Source organism: Pseudorasbora parva, chromosome 24, assembly GCF_024679245.1.
Source record: "Pseudorasbora parva isolate DD20220531a chromosome 24, ASM2467924v1, whole genome shotgun sequence".
NCBI lineage: Eukaryota > Metazoa > Chordata > Actinopteri > Cypriniformes > Gobionidae > Pseudorasbora > Pseudorasbora parva.
This window is the reverse complement of record NC_090195.1, coordinates 27,643,076-27,667,975: the sequence shown is the minus strand read 5'-3', so window position 1 is coordinate 27,667,975 and position 24,900 is coordinate 27,643,076.

Below are 24,900 nucleotides of genomic sequence, written 5' to 3'. Positions count from 1 at the left end.
CCGTTGCATCATCCAGGAAGGTGCTGCACATTGGTGGTGGTTGAGGAGATTTCCCCCTTCTAAATGTAAATTATAAGGTGGTATAATTACATTATGAAATAAATGCTTTTCTCCAAAACACGTTGGTTTAATAATTATTGGCACCCTTTTATTAAATACATTTTGCAATCTCCTTTTGCCAGCTCAGAGTCTTCTCCTATAATGCCTGATGAGTTTGGAGAACACCTGACAAGAGATCAGAGACTATTCCTTCATACAGAATCACTCCAGATCCTTCAGCTTCCCAGATCCATGTTGGTGTGTCTTCTTTTCAGTTCAACAATCATTCTCTATAGGGTTCAGGTCAGGGAATTGGAATTGCTGTTCAGTGATACATTTTTATGTTGATTTTAATGTTTGGTTTGGATCGTCGTCCTAATGAAAGATCCAACCACGGCCAATTATAAGACTAGCAGAAGCAGTCAGGTTTTGATTTTTTATCTGTTGCTAGAATTTATTTTACTTATTTGCTAGAATCCATGGTATTATGTATCTGAACAAGATGTCCAGGACTTTGTAAATTGCAAATTGTAATTTGTATCCCTGTTTGCACCAAACCCATCTGGTGGATTTGCTGCCAAAAAGCTCATTTTATAGTTTCATCTCACCACAGAACTAAGTCCTGTGTGAAGTTCCAGTCGTGTCTGACCACTGATTATGCTGGTGTTTGTTTCTGGATGAGCAAATAGGATTTTTCTGGAAACTCTCCTTAAACAACAAGCGGTTATGTAGGGGATGTTTGATTTTTATTTTTTTTAAGGCTTTGTGACCCCAAGTCTCAACTAATCTCTACAATTTTACATCTGTGATCCTTGGAGAGTTTCTGTCAACTTAAACGTCTGTCCTCGACATAAATGAAGACAATATACACAAGGCAGATTCGTACCATGTTTAGTTGATTGGAATTTGTTAATTATTGCCCAGATGGGGATTTTCAATGTTTTAACTGTTTTCCTAAAGCCACTTTCTATTTTGTGAAGCTCAACAAATGTTTTGCTGCACATCGAAACTGTTTTACTCATTCTGATGAATGATCAAGGGAATTTGGCCTTTGTGTTTCCTCATATTTATACTCCTGTGAAACAAGACATCATAGCTAGACAATTTCATGCTCATAGTCCCCCTGGGGTGGTAAAAAAATGTAAATATTAATGGGAATATACTTCAGAGATATTTTGCTCATTGAAAATTCTAGGTGTGCCAATAATTGTGTCCAACCTGTTTTGGAGAAAAAACATTTATTTCATATTGTGATTACCCCCAACTTTTCATTCTTTTACTTCAATGAAAGGTTAGGTTTTTGCAATTTTTTTGAATGATAGATTTATTTAGAATGATGGATTTATTTGTACAGCCATCTTTGATCATGTTTACCAGTGCTACCAATAATTCCGACCACCACTGCATATATTTGTCTTATATATTAGTGCCGTAAATATGAGCGTTAACGCATGTGATTACATTTTTTTAGTTTAAGGTGCTAATATTGCACGCAATTAACAGAATCCGTTTTTTCTGTCATCCTTGGGTTAGCGTTACATTATAAACTGATCAGGCACAACATGACCATCAACGCATCACACTGCCTCTGCTGGCTTCCCTTCCTCCCATAGTGCATCCTGGTGCCATTTGTTCCCCAGGTAAGCGACACACACACATACACACATACACACACACACACACACACACACACACACACACACACACACACACACACACACACACACACACACACACACACACACACACACACGTGATGTAAAAAAACACCAAAAAAAACACGTGATTCATCAGACAAGGCCACCTTCTTCCATTGCTCAGTTGTCCAGTTATGATGCTCATGTGCCCACTGTTGGGGCATTCGACTGTGGAAAGGGGTCAGCATAAGGGAGTAGGTTTGGTCTCAGCTTTGGTGTGGACATCCCACCAGGTTTGCCCAGATTATACTCATAGTTATTATTTATCTTACTGAGTATGGAAATGCACCATAGTTTAGGAATGAATACGTAATTTATGAGGCTCTTCAGTTCAAATTAAACTACCAAAATAATAATAATAAAACAAAAAAACAAAAAAAAATACTCTTTAATTGCCAAGTTCATACATTTTCAATAAATAAGGGGGGGGGGGGGGGGGGGTGTAAATCTGCTGCTTCACAAAAACAAAATCCAGATTCTATATTTTAAAAGACAGGAGGCAATCCTACTAAAACGGAAGTCCGTCGGCAGTCTGGTGAATCTCAAATAGTGAAATTATATTCCTTTCTTCACTCTCTCTTGACTTGACATTTGAAATACGCGTGCACAAGTGTGTGTGTGTGTGTGTGTGTGTGTGTGTGTGTGTGTGTGTATGTGTGTGTGTGTGTGTGTGTGTGTGTGTGCGCGCACAGTTCATGCTTATATCCATCGATCGGGCGGGCCATTAGCCTAGAAATCTAGACGCACCCTAGCGGAAGCAAATCTAATCTGCGGCGAGTGTCGTCAAGCAAATCTCAATACCCTTCTGAGCTCTAAAAGCCAAACTCTGGTCAATCCAAACACATTGGCCCTCATTTATCAATCTTGCGTAGAAACAGGCGTATATATTGGCGTAAGATTATGCTTATACTCCTCTCACCACCTGATTTATGAAGCTGTGCACACCTCTGAAATCCAGGTGTACGCAATACCTGCCCTTGATAAATGCTGCGGCTGAAAACGATCGTCATTACAATAACACGCTGGGGAATGGGAAAAAAACTAAATATTTTTATTTGGGTGTTTAATGTGTTTGTGGGTTGGGTAATCTTGAGTACCTATAGAGTAGTATAGCACCCTTCATATCTCCGAAAAGTCTTTAGTTTTATTATATTTATAAAAGAAATATAGGCTGTACAGAGTCTTTCCGGAAAAAACCGAGCGCCTGGAGGCGTATCGTGTGGGCGGAGCGAAAGAATGACGATCGCGCACAAAGCGGTGATGTCCTCAAGCATGGAGAAACAAACGCTTCCCAGATTCAACTAATACATATATGATCCAGAATCAGATCCGGAGGCTGAAATAGATTGAACAGGAGAAACAACATCATCAGGAAGTCCGTCTCTGTGGTATGTACTGTATTTAGTGGCCTGTCAACATTTGTGTGTCTTTACTCGCAGTTTATGAGATATATTTTTAAACAAATATATTTAAACACACACCATAGATCGCATGCTCCATTGATAAACTAACTATACACGATTGTGTTGTTTACTGATGTTTACTTACGCGACGATAGCCAACAACAGACATTTGAAGCAGTTTTACTCACAGCCTGTTTCCAAAGCAGGACCGAACCTTTATCGTTGGGACCGCTCCGTCAAAAACACACTTCTTTGGTATGATTTGGTGAAGTCCTGTGACAGCAGTGACTGTGGAGATCCGCGATGTTGTGAAGCTTCCTGTCATTTCTGCGTTCAAATCGGTTCAAATGCAGCGCTGCCTTCCCGGAATGCTGTGCTGAAGCGGTGAAGTCGCTTGATGTCACCCATAGGAATAAAGTGGAGCGTGGTCGCTGACTTTAACGACATAAGTGTTAACGGACAATTGGATCTGCACCTGAAAGCAGTGTTTATAGGCGTGATTTTCCTCTCTTGCTCTAGTCACACGCGCGTGCGCACCCTACCGGGAGAAGAGCCCGTACGGCCCATACAAGGACATTCCGCTCTATCGATGCCAAGCCGACCCATACTCGAAAAAAACTCCGAAACTTGTGAGAAACCGGAAGGAGTATTTTTTGACACAGAAATACTCCATCAAACATCCAACATTATTTTTTGAAACTTTGTCTATGTTTAGGATGGGAATCCAAGTCTTTAACAGTGTAAAAAGCTCAGTATGCATTAAACAGCATTTCACCCCCCCTTTAAAGAGTGGGATTAAAGGCGCTTACAAAAAACAAAATATGAACCTAAATAACGAGTACTGTTAATAGTGTGGGGGTTGAGAAGCGCACTCCAGCAGTTTAAATAGCAGTTAGGATGAGACCTATCGCAATGAATTATTTTACAGCACGTGTTTTGAAACAATGAGCATTTAATTTCGTATCACGGCACATGTATTGGGGTGTACAATAGGGATGATGTTGTGATGTGGAGTACCATTCATTCACATTAATAACTGCATGACAATTTGTAAGATTCTTCTTCTTCTTCTTCTTCTTCTTCTTCTTCTTCTTCTTCTTCTTCTTCTTATTATTATTATTATTATTATTATTATTATTATGATTTTTATTATTAATGACACTTATTGTTATTTAGAAGAAGAATGGCGTTATTATGTTATTATTATTATTAATATTATTATTAATATTATTATTATTATTATTATTATTATTATTATTATTATTATTATTTAAAAGAAGAAGAATGTCATTTTTATAATTTTGTCAGTCTGAATTATTTCAACCCGTTCTCACTCCCAAGGCGTCAAAATCCGAAGCATAGTCAAGTGCCTTCCGCGTCACAATTAAGATGCTAAGGGTGCCCCTGGGCGTCATTTTGCGACTCGCTGGGTGCTCCATTCATTACAATGATAAACCTTTGGCGTCATAAACAGACGCATTTAATTATTTGCGTTTATAAAAGCAGACATGATTTTATTAATATTTAAAGGCTACTTTTATATTTTGGAGCAACTAACTCCACTCCTACCCTAAACCTACCCATATCTAAACAATATAAAACACATAACAGGCAAATAAATGTACAGTCACAAGTATTTATTTACTCATGTTGCATTCCAAGTCTTCTGAAGTCATACGATATCTTCATGTGAAGAACTGAGTTGATCTTGATGTTTTAATCGCTGAAATGATGATCCCGCTGCCCCGTGAACGAACTCATTTATATCTCATTCAAATAATTCAAAAGACTCCTGAGCATGACGCAATCGGTCACAAGACACATGAGAGCCAATGACATTTTACAATCAATGCTGACGTAATGACGCAATTGGTCACAAGACATACGAGAGCCAATGCAATTTCACTATGAAATCTCACGTAACGGGCGCCAATATTTGAAATTTGATGTGTTTGTTGATGATCTTCTGCGGATGGAGATGCTGATCGCGTTTGGGGATTTTCTTCATACAAATCAATCGTTTGGCCTCGGAAAACTTGGATTATTTAAATTTCTTGAATAACTCGTGGATGCAGTCGTATGTTATATCCTGTGTTTTATATCATGTTCAGACAAATGGGTAGGTTTAGGGATGGGATGGGGTTGGGTTACATGTTAAGCATGTCTAAATAGCATAAATAAAATAAATGTAAATAAAATTATGCTTGCTGATTAAATTGAAAAACACACTCCAACATGTCATAATGGCAAAATTATAAACTAATACAATTTCACCATGACGATAACATTACTAATACCCAGTGCGTATGTGTATGACGCCAAAGGTTTCTCACTGAAATGAATGGAACACCCAGCGCGTCGAAACATGACGCCTTGGGGGACCTTTAGCGTCTTTATTGTGATGCAGAAGGCACTTGACCATGCTTCGGTTTTTGACGCCTTGGGAGTGAGAATGGGTTGATTATTTTCAGTCCCAGTCCATGCGCAGCTGCCGGGCCTAACCCTGAACCGTCAGGTAAAGTGCACAGGTTTCACAACTTATGATGTTTAATGTTGATGATCACGTTATTTTTAATATGCATCTGTTATTTTTAGAGAGCATCCTGATTGGCCTGTTTCAATAAGCCAATCAATCAATTGTCAGTGTGGGCGGGCTTTGTTAATCTCTTCTCCCAAACCGAATCAATCAGTTCAGTGTAATGTATCTAGAAAAAGTTAGCACCATGGCAGAGGAAGAGTGCCCCAAAAAACAAAAGTATAAGACACATTTTACGCCAGGCTACATGAAAGTGTACCCCTATCTTATAAGTGTTAGATGTTATGAACATCTTGCACACTGCACAGTTTGTAACAGACTTCAGCATTGCCCATGGCAGGTTAAATATAAATAAAAGCAGTTTACATAAATAGTATAAGCAGCTTATATAAATAGTAAAAGTTATCTACATATTTTAACATAATTAACAAATAATTTCATAGGCCTATAGAAATTCTTTTTTTTTTTTTTTCTTTGGGGTGTTATGGGTTCAGGATACCTGCCTGAGATTACTTTTTGCAGGTTAGGATGTCTGGGAATGCTGGAGAAGAGGACTAGACACAGGAGCACAGAGAAAGGAACTTGGGAATATGAAGAGGTAATATTTGCAGGTAATAAATTCAGGTTAAGCATGGACACACTAGGGCACACTGGATACACTATTCGACCGGACCGCAAGACCACATACCTGCAGATGGTAACAACATTTTTATAGTGAGACAAGATCTCACGGAGACTAGATCCATCCATCCATCCATCCATCCATCCATCCATCCATCCATCCATCCTTCCATCCATCCATCACTACCATTGTGTTTTGCTGTTGTAATGTGCTTGATATATGTGATATTTTGATCTAATATGTGAGTTATATATCATATTTGCAAATTCTAATTTGAGTTGAGATTATTTTGTCTCAAGAAAAAAAAAAAAAAAACTTTGGTGTGGTACGGAAAACATACAAAAATAGTTTTAAGGGATATCACATGTCCAGCATAACAGTCAGTTATACAAATGCTCGAAATCAAGTATTCCAGAGAGACTTGTCAGTAAACCTTTATTATAAGAAGACAAGCCAATAAAATGTGCATTTCCTCCAATACCTTCATCAAGGCAAATATTTATCTGTGGTGCTATGGAGTACGTCTCAGCTGAAAGCCCATTTTCAGAAAGCTCTGGAGAGGAGTGCCACCCACTCTCTCTTTTAATCAATCAGTCTCTTTTAAAGGCTTTGATGTATTGTAGAAAGCCTGCCCTGCACTTTATTCAGTCCTACTGCTGCATTGCATTGGAACAGCTCTCCCTTGAACTACAGAGGAGCTCTGCAGGACCATTTTGCTCTTTAAGTTCTCCTGGATCCAGACACCTTTTTAGCATTGAAGAATTCCTTTCCTCCATCCATCCATCCATCCATCCATCCATCCATCCATCCATCCATCCATCCATCCATCCATCCATCCATCACATTCATTGTCTTAGCATGAACAATTAATTGGTGCATGTAATTGAGGGGGAATACATTTTTGAAACAACTCTAAATACTTGGCTCAATGTCCACTTAAAAAAAAATCTTATTATTCATGATTGATGCAATAAAATCATGCCCTGTTTCAGATTGTGGAAACACACAGTATTGTGAACAAGGTTTCTTGTTACCTCAAAGAAAAACTTTGATGTCATGTTATTAAATGCAATGCTTCTTAGATCTTAAGGTTACACTGAAGGTTTTTCTTTAAAAAAGAAAAAGAAAACGTAACCTCTATTAAACTGGCACACATGCTCTTGATCCATTTCATCTCCTCTCTCAGTTTGTAAAATCACATGTACTGTATCACACTTACAATTAAAGTCTATGGGGTGGTTTGTTTTGCAAGTCTAACCAAAACACTTCACTATAACAATATTATAGTGTATAACATATTTTAATAATTTTATCCTTTAATAGAAGGCTGTTACAATTCACTATTATTATTAAATTTTTACAATTTAGTCCTTAATGTAGGGACTCTACACTAAAATAGTCTTATTGTGACGGTGGCGAGTGAAAATAAAGTTGTTTGTGAGGGGCTTTCTTTTCGAAACAAAACTTTCGATTGATTAAAAGTTGTTGAACGTTCGCCGGTTCCCGCCTCCTTCCTTCCCATATTTATGAACGTTATTACACATCCCCATGACCAAAACACAGTGCTCAGGTGGGCAGTGCATCTTTAAGAATAGACCTCCATTTGCATTTGTTGAAAGACTCCAATCCCCCCCACTGGCTGCTTGTGGCATACAAACACAAACAGAGCATTCATCAGAATTCTCCATAGAGAGTATAATTGCGGATGACTCCATCGTCACTAAAGAACCGGGAAAAGCAGAGTTCACGCTGACACATATAGGCTCCCAGACTTGATTAGCCACTGTTAGCGTTCACTCTGGAATTCCTGCTGTTCGAGCAGACCTGGCCTTACCAGAAAAATTATAGTTTTTCAGTGAAATTAGGAAAATGTACAAACATGCTTTGCTTTGCATTTCTACGTTAGTTTTGCATAAAATTTTTGTTACTATAACAATGGCTATTTTTTATACCAATGAAAGCAATTAGAAACTACTGACTCTTAGGGGTTGAACGACTTTCATTTTTTTAAAGTCGACATTTATGTGATGAAAGTCGAGTTGACGTCGACTAGTCGTTGATGACTTCATTGATTAAAAATAAAATAAACCTGAACCTTGAGCTGAGACTCAAACTCGGGTCTTCTTGTGCACAGCCAGTTCCGCCGCTGGTCGTCTTGATGCCCAACGCATCATTTTTAATGGTGCCCGCGGGTGGCGCGTTCACGTTGCACTGACAGAAATTTATCGTGGTGATATGGCATATGACACAGCGCTGCCCATAAGGTTACTGATCCTACATGACAGCTTTTGTATCAGTTCTTTTGTCTTATGGTCGTTATATTTCACACAGATTTCTGTTCGTTCTGAATAAGATACAGATAAAGTAGCAAAATAAAGATTACATGTATATGAATGCATTAGTATGTGATTGTGTGTGAATTAATTCTACCTTGCAGCGTCTCTCTACTATACTAATAGTGAAGCTGTGAGTTTTAGTTATCAAGAAATATATGCTAGAATGTTTCAGTTTCTAAAGCTATTTTTTTGATAAATCACAGAACAGTGTTGACAATACATTTCTGCGCTACTGAATGGTTTTGTGTGAGGCGCGCGCGATCTCCGCGTGATGTGCAATCAGCTATGTGTGTGTGTGTTGCAATATGCAGCACACAGTTTAGCGCGATGATTAACTTACGTGTACAATAAGCGTGCATTCTCCCGATCAGTTTTGAGCATCCAGATGGTAATCAAACATGTCTTGTGGAGAGCTCACGGAGTATGCATTTATGTGTCATTTGTAACTGTTCAAAACAGAGCCTGCGTGTCAGAAATTGCTTATCCTGTTGCGCCCTCTATAGGCCAGCGACTAGTCGACGTCAAGCTTAAAGCGTCGTGACAGAGCATTAAGGTCGACTAGTCAATTAGTTGACTAGTCGGTGCAACCCCTACTGACTCTACATGTCCACTGGTGTGAAAGAAATTAGCTCAATACTCTTATTTTGATATTATGTTTTCCTTCTTTTAGTTCCGGTTTCCTTGCTCTATATAGTTTTGGCTCCCTGGGTTACTGATTGTGTCCACTTTTTTTTCTGTGGTATCATAATATCTGTACCCGTCTTTAATTATGTTCCACTTGTATTTATACTCCCTGCTATGTTCAGTCCCTTGCTTGTCATGTCTTATTTATGATCTATAGCTTTTCTCATATGTTGTTAATGTTATCCCTAGAGTATTTTGCATAACTAATAAAGACAAAAGAACCGACTGACAAGAAATGGATTAACCAGCAAAGCGTACGCTACGGACCCAGCTACCCATGCCTACACCTGCTACCCAGTCTATCCCAGAATCAGGAGTGAGTGGGCCACTGCCAGACCTATGGTCCATGGATCAAGTTCCCTCCCAAATCCCCATACTCAAATCTATGCCTTCAGTGACAGTACCGGCTGTTTGGATGCTTCAGTCCTGTCCGGAGACTTAAGCTTCCCAATCCTTAGCTCAGCGCGGTGTTACGGATTCCCCGGCTTCACCTCGGCCTGTCAGTCCGTCGGTTCTGCCCTGGCTCTGTGCTTCCTTAGCCTCACCGTGCTGTCAGCTCTTAGGGCGTTTTCCCACCTGAAAGTCCGCACCAACTTCCAAACCAAAGTTCGTGTTTTGATTCATTCTATCCATTTGGTTGGTTTTAGATTGCATTCACATTGCACATCAGTGTGTTGTCAATTCAGCGTGTAACTTTGACAAGAATGAATGAACAGACACATATATGTTAATATTATGGCATTACTATCTGCAGCACCAACTATGCTCGAGGCAAATTCACCAAATGAACTCCTTGTTGTGCAAAATTTTTATCTTCGCCAACAGCAAAGGAGGAGAAGACTAGGCTATTTTTTAGCCAAACAATGTATTATGTTTAAATTTTATAATGTTATTTTTAAATTTCATCTAGGCTATATTGATTATGAAACGTGCACAGATGTGCAATATATGTCAAAGACGGGTCAGAAATGATTTTTACCACTTTACCACAAGTTTTGTTTTGTAGAAAGTTTTGTATAAATTGTATCTTAATTTTAATAAATGTTTCATCATTTGCCTGAATTTAATAAATCAACTTTAATAAATAATATAGCAGACAAACCGTATATATATATATATATATATATATATATATATATATATATATATATATATATATATATATATATATATATATATATACACACTGTAAAAAATTATTTAGAAAAAAGTTACCTGGTTGCCTTAACATTTTGAGTTCATTGAAAATAAAATTTTGAGTTAATACAATGAACATTTTTTGAGATTCGACAACCTTTATTAAAAGATTATTAAAATATTTTGTAAGCATATTGGGTAATAATGTGTGTGTGTTACATGCCAAATGTATGAAACATGCCAAATTGTGCTATTTTCATGATTTATCAAATTTTTTATGTGGTTCAGATACAAAAATTAATTAAAACAAAAATTTAAATGAATTAAAACTAATTTCCTTTATTGTATCAACTCAAATTTTTAATTTCAATAAACTCAAAATTTTAAGGCAACCAGGTTAATTATTTTTTTAAGTTAAACCAACAAAAACCACCACACATTTTTTACAGTGTATATATATATATATATATATATATATATATATATATATATATATATATATATATATATATATATATATATATATATATATATATATATATAAAGCTCGAAAATAAATAGTTTAGCAAAGCACGCTGTTCACGCAAGCTGACTACACAAGCGGTTCTGTTCTGTCCATCACTGCGTGTGCTGTGAGTTTAATCTGTTTTTTCACTAATCCTACCACCAGAACTTCCTGTAAATGGTCTGAAAGTCCGAACTATACTGAAAATGCTTTCACACAAGAAACAAACCGAACTTTTGTTCAGTTTGATCTGGACCGAGACTACCTATTTTCGTCGCACCAAATTTTGTCTGTTTGGTCCGGACCATGGTCTGAGAGAGGTTTCACACCTGTAATTTTGGTTCGTACCAAACTGAAATGTCCGAAAATCCGGACCAAAGAAGTTAGGTGTGAAAGCACTCTTAGACTCCCCTGGACTCCCTTATCCCTTCAGCTCAGCCTCAGAAGATCATATTTCTGACACGGCCTTTAGGGTCTCGAGGTGTGCCTTGACCCTCCACCCCTTCAGCTCCACCAGGCTCCTCCTCCCCTCTGGCTTCCATGTCATCCTCACTCCCTCCATCGTCAACCTGGTCTGCTGAGCCCTGTCTTCACTTCGGTCCCATGAGCCTGCAGCTCCATCTTGTGCTTCTTGGGATTATGTCCTCATTTATTTCTATGTTTACTCAATATCTGCACCTGTTTTTCATTATGTTCACTTAGTATTTATACTCCCTGTTAAGTCCCTCGGTTCTCATGATTTGTGTAGTTAATGTCTCTCATATGTTGTTCCTTTAATCCTATAAGTCTTTTGCATTGTTAATAAAGACTGTACATTTGTATCTTGTTTGTCATTGTGTGTGCTGATGTCACAAACACCGGTGAAGATTCCACCATCAGCCACCAGAGGTCGAACTCCCCAGAGTACTAACCTCATATCGGACTTCATTTCCCATACACCCTTACTCTGGACTGATTACTGCACACCTGTTCATAATCATCATGCCTACATTAACTCTGCTCACATTCATTGCGAAGTCTTGTTTGCCCCGGCTACATTTCTGAGCGTTGTTCCCTGTGTTTATTCCTGCCTGTGTTTAACTCTGCTTTGGATTACTGTTTACGACCCTGTTCTGCCTGCCCTTGGTCTTTGTTTGCCTGGACTCTGATTCTTGCCTGTTTGCTGCCTGCCCTGACCATTTGCCTGTTTTGACCACGATTGATGCCCTGTCTCTGATATTCCTGTTTGCCCTGGTTTATCGACCCACGCCTTGTACTGTGAATTATTATAATAAACATAATAAAAGTTATTTTAATAAAATGCACATGGATCCCAATCTGCCTGAGTCCTTGTTACAGCTGACCATGTTACACCTATAACACCAGAGAAACTAGAGCTGGATAGCATCTAATTATATGTAATCTGGATTTACTTTTTTATTGATTACGTTTACATAAAGTTCACAAAAACAGTAAAAAAAACAAAACAAAAAAAAACTGTTATTTCCTTTCTAAAAAGTCATATTGCTTTGGGAAAGTCTTACAGTTTTGTTGAATTGCTAACACAAGAACAGCCACTAGTTAAGCATCTATAATTTGGAAAATTAACATGGAAAATTAAGAGGCCTGCAAATCATATTCCAAGAGAAGACAGAGGTAGACAAACATGTGTATGTGTATATTCAAACTAAGGGTCTGTTCCATGACAACAATATACTAAAACAAAAAGTTTTGTGTACAGACGGCAATGTTGTCAAAACAATCCATTTGAAACCTGTTTTCAAAAGTTTGTTTTAGGCCCCCAAAACGCGTTTTGTTATAAGTTGAAAATGGTGTTGTGTAAACACTCTTAGAAAATGTATAGTTACTTGACTCCATTAAAACATGTATTTGTGTGTAGTTACATATTTATTTTGTTATTAAGAGAGAATGACTATTATTGTGGTATTACCATATAAGACACATACTTGGCAAAGCATATTAAGATCGTAATTCATGTGCAACAAGTACCTTGCCTTGCTTGTCAACAAGCAGTTAGTTGATAGACTACTAGTTGTAGAATTTAGTCATGCAGAATAAGCAACGTTCATGTTGTTCAAAACCTATGAACACTGACATGACAAAAGCCAACAGTAGAAGAGGCTCTTTTCCATACAATGAAAGTAAATAAGAACAGCTGTCTTTATGCTACAAAAAGCAACATTACAGTGCCACAAATGTAGTTAATGTGATTGTGCACCATAGACACATTTCTTACACACTAATAAACATTATATCTGATTTAATAAACAGATTGCTCAGATTATGCTAAAGCATGAGAGACATCCAAGAGCTAGAGATGGAAGCTTCCACGTAGTTTCTACCAGAACCACTCTAAGGCTGTGTGTCCACCAAAACGTTTTTCTTTTTCACACAGCTGGCTGGCGTATTCAATTGTTTTCAATGGGAGCACTGTGTTTTTAGAGCGTAATACAGTGGTGAGCGAGTATTTCAAGCTCAACCGCTGAGTGTTCAACGTTTTTTACTGGTCGCCGAGAGTTAAAGGATGTTCAAATATGTTCGACTAAAAAACGTGTGGTGGACACACAGCCTAATGCAATATCATTCATTTATAACGATTAGGTCCAGCCAATCATGGCTTGACACCAAATATAACAAATACTGAACTTACTCACATATTTGCTGCTTGTAGGTGTCATAAGCCCTATTCGGACGGGATTAGATTAACATGAGGACATGGGGGTAAAGTCATTTTACCTCAGGACGTCTGTAATATTAATGGCCAATTCGCACGGGATAAGATATCTCAGTAAAACTAGCAGAAGTGGGAGGAGTAACTCGCTTTACGCACCTCCTTGACGTCATGTGCGTATGACGTTACCGTTATAACGTGAGCAAACACACAACCTGAGCGCCAGTCTGAACTGCGTCTCCAATATGTGTGTTTTAATAAACAGTTAGGTCCAGTCTAACGATTCTGATTGGATTATGTTGGTAATAGTCACTTTCCTAGAGCTAAAATGTGTTGTGCCTCTAATAAGTGCTTTTGATCTTCTTTTTGCTTTAAATGATATGCGGAAAATACCGGACATTTTCCACAGATTTGTCCCACCACCTACAACGCAACCGAATGCTTCAAGCGCCTCCAAGTTCGCAAAATGCACTTTTTTTTTAACTTTTAAACAGGAAATGACAGAATTTTACCATACATTTTTACAGCAGGTCTATTCGAACGGGATTAGTATTACCTGAGGTAATTTTTCCGGACCTTTTTACAGAAGGTAAAAGTCTCGGTAATCTTTGCTGACATTGTCCGTAATGATTACCGAGATGGCACATTCGGACGGAACTAAAATCACGAGAACCTATGGTAATAATTACTTTACCCCCACGTCCCCATGTTAAACTAATCCAGTCCGAATAGGGCTATAGACACCTGAGGTTTCCCTCCATCCTCCCACCACTAGGCTGGTCCCTATCCATCCATCCATCCATCCATCCATCCAGGGGTTGGCTCCACCCCTGCCAGCATACCTTAAGACCTGGAATTAAGGACGGAGCCAACGGCAAAGAACTTTGTGATTGGACTATAGCATGGATATATATTTATTTTCCTCATTCATCATCTTTTATTTATTTTCTGGAATAAATAATATTCAAATGTCCATCTGCCTGCTGAATCTTTTTGGTAGAATTACAGATGATTAATTACTAAATATCAGCCCATGTTTCAGACAAACCCATTAACATAATTCATAACTCATACATTGTTATGGTGCTTGTTCTGCTGCTCTAGTTCCTATTTCCTATCCACTTTTTGATATGAGTAAATGATATGTACTCATTTATGTGTGAACGACCACTTTAAGGTCTTGTACAAGTAGAATTAAAGAAAATAATAGTTTTTTTAATGAACTAAGTATACTGCAAAGTGTTAAGTGTCTATAAAAGTAATGAAGGAGCAGCATTCCTTAGAATTAATTAGGTTTATTCTCATATGGGGTTTATATATATATATATATATATATATATATATATATATATATATATATATATATATATATATATATATATATATATTCCTTTATTGTCCAGAGACAGAATAGGAGTAAACCAAGGGAAACATGACCAATCTATTTCATTTACAACATTAATGGATTGGTTGGAGGAGCCAACAGCTTTCCAACCTGCACACAAACCCTTAAACGGCTACTGATGTCTGACAATGGAAAGTCATTTGAAATGCATAGAAATCGGCGCTGTGGTGGAGAGTATCTGCGGTAGTTGATATCATTTTAGATTAGTACACTGTCAGGGTGAAATTCACATGACCGTAGGACTCCCCAACATTTCTTTTCCAGGGGCCAGTTGGATATAGTGATCCCAATCGCTTACCAATTTTAAATAGTTAATATTTCATTACTTCCAACCTGCGTCACAATCAGTTTTTTTCACGCACCATTACTCAGGGATGTGACTCTAAGACGAAGATTCATTCAAATCTACAATGTTCTCTCCAGCAAGGCCAAGGTGTTTCCATACTGCTTAAGCATTAACTTTCAAGGAGGATATTAAAGTTGCATCAGTGTAAATGACATGTCTGTGCTTCAGGAGCGCAAGGAAATTAACTTAAATTCATGAGACCTTGGAACTGTTAATGCAACATCCTCCACATCCTAAAAGTGAAGACTAGACTAGAGTTAAAAACATACTTTATATACATTTGCGAAATGTGTCACAAGTGGCTGTAATGAAGCACACAAGGAAAGATGTAGATAACATAAAATATTCTTTAATAAAATAAAAAAGGAAAACTGCAGGAGAATAAATAACGCAAGCATCTTAACATGTTAATGTCAAAACAGGTAGTATATACGCAGAGAAGCAAACAAGGGAGCTAAATGATACACAGGTTTACTTAATCAGAAACCTAGTTCTCTCAGGTCCAATATCGTCAAAGGTGATTGACAATTGGCATAGAGATTCGATTGGAGGTATGTGTCACGATTAATCAGTGAAAGTGCCCTATTTACCACAAGAGGGCACTCCACTCCAGACTGTCTCTCCGTCAAAGACTACATTACCCATAATCCTTTGCCCGGACCCATTAGCACTACACCTGTCTCATCACCTCACTACTTACTCATCACCTCATTTCTTACTGTTTTGTTTGCTTGATTTGACTAATTTTCTGCTATGACCTCTTGCCTGTTTTCGGACGATGCTTGTAGAATACCGTTTCATTCATTAAAAGCTGCGTTTGGATCTCCTACCTTCTGTCTCCAAATGGTCGATACAGTATGGTTCTATTCTGGGCAAGAACGCCCTACCCGTCCATGCAGCCTAGTTTAGAAAAGGGAAGGGAAAGCAATGGTAGTCCCCCAGACGGTAAACAGAACAGAATAACCATGACAGAGTTTTGCTTTATGAACTTTTTAATCCATAAATGTATGAATGTTTAGTCAATCATTATTACATATTCAGGGCTTTAGAAACTCAGTATCTAACACGGATGGATCTCTACCGGTCGTGATAATATAAAACTCTTGATATTAGAGTAACAATTAAACAAGAATAAAATAAACCATATTTTGTTACATTTTGGAGCTTGGAATGGTTCAGTTTGAGCAGATGTTTTATACAAACCCGATTCCAAAAGAGTTGGGACACTGTACAAATTGTGAATAAAAACAGAATGCAATGATGTGGAAGTTTCAAATTTCAATATTTTATTCAGAATACAACATAGGTGACATATCAAGGGCCCTATCTTGCACTCAGCGCAATTGACTTTGTACACCGACGCATGTGTCATTCCTATTTTGCACCCGCGCAAAGCGCGATTTTCCCTCCACAGAAGCACGTCGCTAAACTAGTGAATGAACTTGCGCTCCCTGGGCTCCCTTTTTTTTTCAGCAAAAAAATGAGCCGTGTTCCGGCGCAAACAATCCCTGGTGCTATTTTGCTGTTCCATTAAACAGTTGCGCCACTGACCAGAAAAAACCTGGTCTAAAGTCAGTGGCGCGTTGCGCGTTCTTCATTATGCTATTTTAAGGGCGCATGCTTGACCATTATGTATAGCATGTACAACGCGCATACACTTTGCTCATGAAATCTACACAGATGCAGCAGTTATTTTTGCAAAATCATAAATTGTTACACTAAAAAAAATATTAACACATTGTGGTGTGCCACGAAGATGTGAAAAAATAGGCATAAATCTAGCTTATAAATTATTCAGGCTTATTGTAGTAATTAAGGATCAGGCCTGTTTGCCCAATAGTGGCAAGACATATATGTATAAAAGGACATCTGATAAATTGGTTTGTCCGTCAAGAACCAGGAAAAGAAAATCGACTGAAAAACTAAAAAACTGTTTAACCGACGCCTGTTTAACCGACGCTATTTTGGGTGGGTTTCTCCCATCCCCGTAGGCTACAACACAACTTCTCTGTCTTTCACTCCCGTACGAAAGGAAAATATATTATATAACTAATATATTTTAATATATTGTAAATATATGGAATAATATATTGATGGTATTATAAAATATATTATATATTCATGTAGGCTAATATATTGCAAAATATACAAATGATTGCCGCTTTCAATATATTGCAATATATTGAAAGATATAAATATTAATTCCCATATATGTGAATATATTGCCTAATGTATTGCATGAAATTTTCCAATATACTGCAATATATTTTTGTTTCGTAAGGGCTGCTCTTAAAAGAACGTGCGCCTGGTAAATACGCCATAATAATAGCAATCCATAATGGAACTTGCGCACCTGCTTTTAAAGGGAATGTTGGATGACGCTCTGATTGGTTTATTCACGTTACGCCCAAACCACACCTATGAATAATGAAGATACTTCAGACCAACCCATTTTAGATTTGCGCCGGGCGCAAGAGCCATTTATCCCGCCGGGAAAATAGCAACAGCGCCAAGACCCGCCCACAAAGTTACTTGCGCTTCGCGCTTTGACACTTGTGTTTCAGATCGTTAAAATAGGACCCCAAATGTTTAAATGAGAAAATGTATTATTTTAAGGGAAAAACACGTTTATTTTAAATTTCATGGCATCAACACATCTAAAAAAAAAAAAAGTTGGGTCCAAAAGATCTGGACTGTAGGCTGTGTATTTCAGCACCCTGATTCTTCTTCTACGCAGCCATGATGTTGTAATTGATGCAGTATGTGGTTGGGCATTGTCATGTTGGAAAATGCAAGGTCTTCCTTGAAAGAGATGACTGCCAAAGGAATAACATAATGTCTCAGGTTACAACTATAACGCCTGTTTCACACATACTCCGTTTGCAGTAGTGCGCTTGAAAGAGATGACTGCCAAAGGAATAACATAATGTCTCAGGTTACAACTATAACGCCTGTTTCACACATACTCCGTTTGCAGTAGTGCGCTTGAAAGAGATGACTGCCAAAGGAATAACATAATGTCTCAGGTTACAACTATAACGCCTGTTTCACACATACTCCGTTTGCAGTAGTGCGCATGCGGTGCATATTTTTTCTGTACCCATGTTAACGTATTACAGCTTTCACACTGCAAACGGATGCGGCCCAGCGATCCGTTCCAGGAGCGATGCATATACACCAGTGCGGTGAACGTTTCCACACAGAGTCAATTTTTTGCTGTGCTGGATCTGCTGAATTAAAGTGAAAGTGCATTGTTTGCATTAAAAAGTGCATTGACAAACAAATATATTAATTTCACCATAGATGCATATAATTTGAATATAATTTACAATTCTACTTTTTGCCTCGTGTAAAGCAAGGAAAACAACATACGGATAGCACTCGTCCTTCCTGCTCTCTTGGAGATGAAAAAACAAAGTTATTTATGACCTGCTGGATTTCTTGTAAAACAAAATATAAAATTAAAAAATAAAAAGAGTTACGAAATAAAAGAAGATTTTTTGACTATTGTACGGTTTGTGATTTTAACACTGACTATAACATATGTTTAAATATTTTGCCAATTGCATTGCGTGAGCAACGTAATACATAAATCTAAAAGCTATATAAATATAAAGGAATTGGAATAAAGGAATTGAATAAAACGTGCTTTTAAACGTGTCATCTATGAAAGAGTGTATACAAGTGAATTGCAATGATGACAAGCCATGTTCAGTAGCCTAACAACTTTTAAACTTGAAATAATTATAATTAATAAATGCTGGGTAAACGTGGCATATGTGAAAGCACAACAGCTCGTGCTGCTGTGCACCACAACGTCGCATACGCATGGAAGCTTCAAAGGGGACCCGGCACACAACAGTGGTAGCTTCTGATAGGTAGAGAACTTGAGAACTTGGAGTGGCGAGCAGATCCAAGCTAAAGAACTGATGAAAGTGTAAGGGTAGGCTTAACCAGAAACATCACAGACCTTTTGAAAGGAAACCATTGATAGCAGGGCTTTAGAGGATGCCACTCCAATAGTCAAGTTGGCTTTTATATCAGTGGAGGCGAGGGCAAACTGTGTGCCTCATATGCTGATGAAATAGCCTCCGCAATCCACCTGCTAATTGTTTGCCTGCTAGTCACCCTATAGCTGTTCTCTTTTAAGACCAAGATGGAGGAATAATTGTGAAATGTAGGGTTCGACAATCTGGAGGAGAAAAGCCTTGTCCACAATCTCTAACCCTCAGTGTAGACAGATTAGATTGAGATTGCAGAAAGCGCTCATCATGCTTGCTCTTTCTCTATGGTTCCTGCTTCTCTAATGACCATTCTATGTTTAACCCGGCCACCGCTCTAGTCACAAACTCCAGCAGCTCCAGCAGTCCTCCTCAGAGCTAAATAGTTCCAGCATCGGTTTCTCACTTTGGGCAGGAGAAGCCACAGAGCGGGCTTCCAACACCTGAGTAAGATCAAAAGAGCTGGCTGGGAAGAGCTGAGAAAGGGCAGCAATCATCTCAAACTCCTCAGCCAGCTCCATGTGCGATCCACATGACTTTAAATGCCATGCCGCATTGGCAGACACGGGTCCCAAGCCACGGGGAGCGTGAGCCTGGCCGGTCTCATCAAACAAGGGCAGGCGGGAGCGGAACATTCTGAGCAGCAACAGCTCCCAGTTTGCACAGGCAGCCCCTTCGAGAGCCGTTCGTACAAGGGTGTTTTGTCTATGTTAACAGTGGGAATTTTCTTAAAATCTGCCAGTTCCAGGTAAACAGATTTATATATGCTCTGTTGTTATGTATCACCATTATTGTCCCATCTTCTCATTGGTTTGCTGGTAAATGGCCGATTCCATGCACAGGGAATGCTGTCAGCTAATTGCGAATTACAAAAATATAGCCAAATTTGGCAAACAGACCTTTCTCGTGTCAACCTCACTCAACTGAAACTCAGCTCAACAGAATTACGGGTGCATGTGAAGGTAAAGGCAGGTAAATGTAGGGTCATTTCAATAAATGGTCAAACGTATTAGTAATACTTTAGCTGTGTTGTTATGTGTCATGAGAGTAAGCAACTGAGCAGCTAGCACTCTGTCTAGAGGTCTAAAGCAACTATGAGTGTCTCGCTTATTATAAACCCATCCAAAATCACCATTTGCCACTGCTTTATTCATTCTACAAAATATACATAACTTTGCAACTACTTAACATGTCACCTACCTCTCATTAGAGTATTAGTAGAGCTTTAGGGTTGACATGAACTTGCAAAGTTATTTAAAGGCCTTGTCAGTATGTCTATTGGGGGACTATCAACATAAAAAGTTAGCAGATATTAAGCAGTCTACTAATACTATACTGACTGGTAGTTGACATGTAGCGTCAGAGTTACTTACAGTTAGTGTCTAAAGTGGACTATCGAAATAAAGTATTACACGACCTAGAAACTGCCCGAAAAAAAACTGCACCTCGGCAAGACTAATTTCAAATATCTCCTCAAACTGCTCGAGTATTCAACATGAACCCCAAATAACCATCAAACTTTTTTAAACTTGTTGTGACACTGAAGACATTTTTTTTCTTCTTTATCAGAAGCATAAAATACTAAATAAGTATTCTGATGATTCACCAGGCCCTTATGAAAGCATTCGATTAGCCCTCTGGCATTTCCTTCCCTCAATTTTAGTCTAATTGCAATATTGAGATGTCACTGCTAAGTTTGTTGGTTCATTATTATTATTATATATCTTTTGAAAATTATCTAACTAAGTCCTTCCTTCATAGTCACTGCATGTCCTAAAAATAAATCAGAGAGTGTTGCACACTTTGTTAGTGCTGGAAGTGGCACTCTGTGACAGAAAAGCTTATTTGAAAACTTCCTTCTCTGTGATGAGCCATAGCATTTCAGCCCACTTGCATAAATTGCATTAAAAATAGCTGAGATATTCTAAAAGAGTTTTCCAGAACCACAAGCCTGCTCTTTGAAATGCCCATTGTGATATGTATTTTTGCATAAACATAATATTTAAACACACAACTCCTTATGTCTATGACTACAAGGAGCTGTTCACAGAAATAAATTTACTTATTAATTAATTATTTCTTTAAAAGTGTCAGAGACACAATTTCTGAACACTGCAAAAACACAGCACAACCAGCTGACTGATTTAAGAAGAAATTACTTGTTTGACCCAAATAAAGTTTTATTCATGGTCGGGAGCTCTCTCTGGCCACAATAACAAAGAAAGAGACTCCTGAACAGAAAGATACATCTACATTTAAATCTTACAGTTTAAAATCAATGTCACTCAAGATTTAACTGTAATTTGTTCTGGTGATTGGTTTGTAATAATCCAAGCTAATCATATGACTGTTAGTTCTACTGTGGTAAGCACTTTTCGGGTAAGTCTATATGGTCTTTTACCTGAGCATCCTTAATCTTAAGTTTTCTGTACATTTCATGCTTAAAATAACCTTTTTGCCACTTCTGAGGCCATTACATAAACTATTTCTATCACACTGCCATGTTTCCTACATGCTTGGGTGCGGTTTGCTTCAGTCAACAACACTGTTGTGTTACTGGCTTCCCTTTTTATCTTTTTACCTTAAGCCATCACACGTTACAAGAGCCCCTTTCACACTGCACGTCCAGGGTATTCTCACAAAAATGCGTATAAATAGTACGAGTGTGCAATGTCGTGGAATGTATACGCCAAAACTCATTTTGGCGTGTCTATGGCACGCGGTTTTTCGCGTGCATATGATACGCATTTTATGGCGTATTATACATACGAACCCCCCACCCCACCACCCTAAACCTACCCAAGCGCATGTCATATATACGCCCCGCTACCCTAAACCTACCCAAGCGCGTGTCATATATACGCCATAAAGTGCGTATCATATGCACGCGAAAAACAGCAAATATACATTCCACGACATTGCACACTCGTACTATTTATAAGCATTTATGTGTGATCGGGTTGGCACGTCGGACCCGCAATATTCCCGGAACATTGCCGGGTCACCTTCTGTGTGAAAGCAACCACGTCCCGGCATTGATTACCGAATTCGACACGGGTCGGTGACCTAGTAACATTGCGGGATTCGACCCGGGACGAGCACTGTGTGAACAAAAGCCGAAACTAATGCCGCAACGTGTACGTATCGTGCGACTCCTAGAGCTTGTTTTTTCAATAATACAACCCTGCAGTGGCAGAAGAGCTAGTCTGTGTTTTAAACGCAGAGTGTTCGTATACGAAAGAAACTAAAATAAAACAAGCAGAAATGTGCGCAAACTGGACACAAGTCGAGACCACGGAGCTCCTTATTATCCGCGCTGAAGCTGACATCACTCGCCATTATACGTCACATCAGGATGTCATGTATCAACTCGACCCCGGACCGTTACGGGTTGTGTGTGAAAGCGCACATATTACGGTATTTCGCTGGCAGTGTGAATGGACCAAATCTAGCGGACCGGGAACAAATGCCGGGTCGCATTATCCGTGTATTTGCCGGAATCACAGTGTGAAAGGGGCTAAGGTGACACAGCATCAATCAAGACTGGACTAGTTGCACACATGCTTAAAGGGATAGTTCACCCAAAAATGAAAATGATGTCATTAATTACTCATCCGCATGTCATTCCAAACCCATAAGACCACAAATTAAAATATTTTTATGAAATCTGAGCGCTTTCTGACCCCATAGACAGCAACTTTACTTGTTGGGGCACATGACTATTATCTAATTCAAAATTTATTCAAAACCCATAACCACAATTACATATTACTTAATCGATTAGTTATTAGTCATGTGCCCCAACAAGTAAAGTCATAACATAATGATACCTTTATAAATCATTAGCTAATGATTAATTAAAGCAGACAACTGGAAGTTGAAATGCATGGCTTTGAACTGTTGTGGTAATTACACGTTAATTTAAATTATTAGTTAATATTAGGAAAGTGCACAAATATTTGAATATTCTATCTGCAATAATTTTTCGAAAAATAAAATCAATATTCGAATTTCGCTTTTGCTAGACCGTTAACGCAGTAAACCCCCTGAAAAACCCTGAGCACGCAAACTCTATTGGGGGGTGCTGCGCATTTAATGACATCCATTTATGGAATGACTGGCATTTGAAGAATGGCGCCGTCTAGACAGAGTTGGGTCTGGAATTTCTTTGATCAAAATTATCAACATGTCATGTGCAAACTTTGTCAGGTTAAATTGAGTTACCATAATAGCACCACTACAACGAGGAATCATATGAAATCCAACACCGATATGTTATTGACCAGTGAAGAAAGGCAGCTGCCCATCACTACTTTCACGACTCCAGGTAGGCCCAGGTGTATCCCCGAGCGAGCCGAGAAGACAACTCATCTCATAGCAAAATTGATTACAAGAGATATGCTTCCATTAAGTTTCGATGAAGGAGATGGATTTAAGGAAGTCTTGCAGTTTCTTGAGCCAGATTACAGCATTCCCTCACGGAAAACCATAACAGCGAGATTATAGCTTCAATATGAAAGCATGGTTTCCAAACTCAAAACTACTTTAGAGACAGTAGACTTTGTGGCCATTACAACAGACAGTTGGAAAGCATTAACCACAGAGTCCTATATTACCATAACCTGTCATTTTATTGCTGATGGTAAGGTGAAGAGCTGTGTTCTGCAAACCAGAGCAATGGAAGAGCGACACTCCGCTGCAAACCTGGCAGATCATTTGAAAACGTCTGTAGAACAGTGGGGGCTGGACGGCAAAGTGGTCGCGTGCGTGCATGACAATGCTAGTAATATGGTAGCTGCAAACAGAGACACGAACTGGGAATCTTTACCTTGCTTCGCACACACTTTGCAGTTGGCCATTAATGATGAATTTAAAGCTGCAAGCATGAATAGACTAATTGGAGCATGCAGTAAACTTGTTGGACTTTCCACCATAGCACGATTGCCTCAATTTTACTGAAACAGAAACAAAGGGAGTTGGAATTGCCTTCGCACAAGCTTGTGCAAAACTGCATATGCTCGCACGTCTGCATGAACAACGCTGGGCGATCACCGCTGTCCTGTCTGACAGGTCCATAACCAAGATGGCGGGTGCTAAGACTCTGGAGTTAATCGATGATCATTGGCAGACAATTGAGGAAATGTTACCTGTTCTCCAGTCAGGGGAAAATAGCAAGTGAAGTACTGGGTGGCGAAAGCTACGTGTCTGTCTCCATGGTGTATCCACTCGTGCAAAGCCTTCTATCCAGGTTCGTCTAGTTCAAATGAATGAATAAACGTATTACATAGCCTAGTTCTATTTAATAATGATTACGGATCTCTTTTTAATTATTCTGAGGGGTTGTTCTTTCAATTAAAAATATACATTTACAAAAACGAATAAACGTTAATTAATTTGATTAAGAAATTAAGTCAACTGTTTAGCGTTTATTTTAATTGGGCCTACATATCAATTAAATTTTATAAATAGTAAATACTGAAAATGACCACAATTCAGTTGTTATTTAATCTGTATCTAC